Here is a 3,592-nt window from a genome sequence, read left to right on the forward strand (position 1 = left end):
TGGCGCACCCAGGCCAGGCTGCCATCTCCAGGCAGGCACCTCTGCTCCGAGTCTGGCAGGACAGAGCTATTTGAGAATGACTCATGGATATAATTAAGTGTCCCCTCATTTCCCCCTTGCTCGGCTCTGGGGGTGGTGCAGATGTGGGAGCCCAGCCTGCTGTGCAAAGTTTAGATTCAGTACCCCAGGATGCCCAGGCCAGATCTATGGGGCCTGAAACAGGCAAGGCTGGGCTCAAATCCTAGGGTGGGGGGCACCATGCGGGGGCTTCCTTTCTTCTTTCTCCCCAACTCCTTGGCTGGGCTGAGGGGCGGCCCTGTGCACTCACAAGCATACAGCAAGAGTACACACATGCACATGCACGCACAGGCCCCGATAGGATCGTCATCAGCGGCAGTAGGCATGCTTCCCCGGCGCCCTCAACGTGTGCTGGGGAAGGACACGCAGATACCTGCAGACCCCAGTCTCCCCCCATACCCGCCCTCATACATGAAGCACGCAAGCTCACACGTACCACACCGCTCCCCGACTAACCACCTGTCATAGGCAGGCCACGTCATGAAAGCTCACCCCTGTGCAGCCTGCTCCAGTCCCAGGAGGCGGGAAGCAGACGCCCTTGCTAGCCCTAGAAGGAGGAAGCCAGTTGGGAGGTGGGAAGGGCAAGGGAGCCGCAGGGCTCAAGCTGGCAAAGCACAGGCACACCCTTGCTCGCGCACGCAGTCACTCTGCGGCTCCCCCCTTCCCAGGGAGGCGGATCTTGGGGGCGTCCACCCCCAAACAGACTCCTGAGCTTACCAAACAAGATCCACCGCTCAGCTCTAGGGTCGAAAGGCAGAGCTGAAGGGGGAGGGGAGGCTGAGAAAGGGGGCAGATGCTCCTCAAATAGATTGGCTCAAGGCTCAGGACCTTTCCTTCTAATACCTGCAGCCTCTCAAACAGACTGGTAAACTGAGGCTCAGAGACGGGCACCAGCAAACCCCGGCTGACATCAACAGCTCGTGGACACCCAGGGCTTCTGCCTCTGCCCATTGTCATTTCCCAGGGTTGGTGACCTATCCCACCCAAGACGGGGAAGCCTCTGCCATTTCCTCAGACTGGGAGACCCTAGGACCAGATTGGCTCTGCCAGCCCCCTCAGGCTAGAAGTCCCCAGAATCATTGGGCTCTGCCATCCCCCCTCGGGAACCTCCTAGGACTGGGTGGACTCGGCCTTCTCCCCCCCGACTAGACTTGGCTGTGCCTCTCCTCTAAGACCGGGTGCCCCAACCTGAGCCACTCAAGCCCTACCAGCCTCTTGCAAACCCTGAGCAGTAACCACACGTGTGCGTGCCCCCCTCCCCATATTTCTGGTTCTTATTAATGTAAATGAAATCTGCTCCAAGCGTCCTTAATGGAAAGCGTTCCTGGAATTTGACTGTGCACACGTGGTGGGGGGGGGCACCCTGAGATTAACTCTTGTGCAGCCAGACAGACTCGGGCTGCAGTGAGCATTGGGCCTCAGGCTGGGGTGGGGCTTGGGAGAACCAGGACAGTCACACAGCCCCTCCTAGAACTATGTCCTGGGAGGACATCAAGGACAAGGACATCAAGAGTGGCAGAGCATCGTCCGTATAATACCCTCTGCCCTGGAACCAGCTGGCAGGTCCAGAGGTTTCTCAGAGCCTAAGGGAAGGGGCCTTGACAGGGAATGAAGAGCCCTAGAAAGTCTTTAATCAGGGAGGGGCCCAGCCAAAGACTGCAGGGGCGAGGGGGCGGCTGACAGTCAGGCTGTCCATCATGTCCTCACCTGGCTCTAGCAGCAGAGCCTATGTCTTTGAACCTCCTCACCCTGCAAAAAGAAGACCCCGCCTCTGGGATGCAACCCCATTTCTCCTATGCCCACCTTACTCCTGAGATGGATCTGCCAGGACAATCAGCTTTATAACTATGGGACAAAGAGGGGGAGCCGGAGACCACAAAGTGGACGTCCAGAGATGGCCGAGTGTGGGGGTGAGGAGCAGAGAAGCCCTCCCTGGCTCAGAGCCCACAGCGCGCCCTGCCTGGCTCCCTCTGCAAAATCTGGATGCTTGTTCTGGCACGGCCCTTGCTGGCCCCAGAGGAGCGGTGTTTTACTGCCTTTCGTGGCCAGGACAGGGATGTCTGCTTCATTGGCGGGGGTAGAAAAAGATTCTAAGATTTCAATTTCTCCCAGGTGTGGCTCCGTCTGGAGGATGCCTTGGGGAGGCTGGCTGAGGGGCCAGCACCTGGGGGGCGGGAGCAATGCAGAGAGGGGGAGGGGCAATCCAAAGAAGGGGAGGGGCTCAGGAAGGGGAAGGAGGCCACAGAGGGGGTCTCAGGGAGGGAAAGGGGACTCAGAGCGGGTAAGGGGGTGGGCCCTGAGAGAAGAAAGGGGCTCTGTGAGGGGCAGGGGGCTCAAGGAGGGGTTGGAGGGAGAGGAGACTCAGAGGGGACCGACTTCAGTGGGGGACAATAGGCTGACGATCCTCCCTCCCACCCACACCTGTCAGGAAGGCTGGGGGAGGGGACTGACCCACTTAGCTGCCTCCCTCCCGGGCTTCCACTAATGAGGCTCTGGGCTTTGGGAGGCAGCCTTCCCCCCCGGGCTGTGCCTGAGGCTGTCCCTTCCCCCACAGCCCGTCATTATCTGCTGGGGGTGTTCATTGGCTCAGGCAGCCCCCCTTATCTGCAGTTGTGCCTGCTCGTGGCAGTGAGGAGGAGACTCTGGGTCCCCAAATGTGCCCTCTCTGGCCCTAGCTCCCTACTCCCCGGGACTGAGGAGATAAAGGCGCCCAGCTCCCTGCTGAGCAGCTCTGCTCTGAGCAAAGAGCTTTGATTCCACCTGTGGGTCCCACCAGCATGCCAATGAGGAAGGGGGGTGGGCACGGGCGCACAGGAGAGCTGGGGCTGAGGCGCAGGCGCCCGCAGGCCCCAGACAGGAGTCCGCTCTGCTCACCACGGGGGTTTCCAGGGCCTGAGGTCAAGAGTCCCACCTGACGAGGAGAGGAACTCGTGCTGGGTGAAGGGGGGTCTCCTGAATGCGTGGAGAGCACAGCTCTGGATGATGGGGTGGGGAGTAGCACGTGGAGCCCAGTTCTGGGAAGACCGAAGCGTGGTTCAAGGAGGACGCGGAGTATGGATCCCAGTTCTGGAAGCAGGCGTGGGGGTTAGGAGGTGTGGGGAGAGGTGGGCGTGCGGCACAGCCTGGGAGCACATCTGTGCAGGAACGGGGTATCCGTAGGAGCATAGCTCTAGGAGGACACAATGCGGGAGCATAGCGCTCAAGGATCCTCTGTGGGAGGACGGTTCAGGGAGGAGGCTGCCATATTTCCTGTAGCCTTGGCCTCTTCTGACGACTCCTCCCCCACATTCCTGGGGTGCATGGGGAGGGCTGGTTGCTGGAGCATTCCCAAGTGCCCCCAGGCTTTCCTAACTGTCCCGCTGTCCATCTGTCCTCCCCCTCCCCAAAGATCCCAAGGCCCAGGTGGCAATCTCCCTCTCAGCATCCTCATTAGGGAAGGGCTTTGAGATCCTGAAGCATCTGCCCCACCCCGCCCCCACCCCCACCCCCAAGCCAGCTGCAGGCTCTGGCCCCT

Source organism: Pteropus alecto, unplaced genomic scaffold (genome assembly GCF_000325575.1).
Source record: "Pteropus alecto unplaced genomic scaffold, ASM32557v1 scaffold53, whole genome shotgun sequence".
Classification (NCBI taxonomy): domain Eukaryota; kingdom Metazoa; phylum Chordata; class Mammalia; order Chiroptera; family Pteropodidae; genus Pteropus; species Pteropus alecto.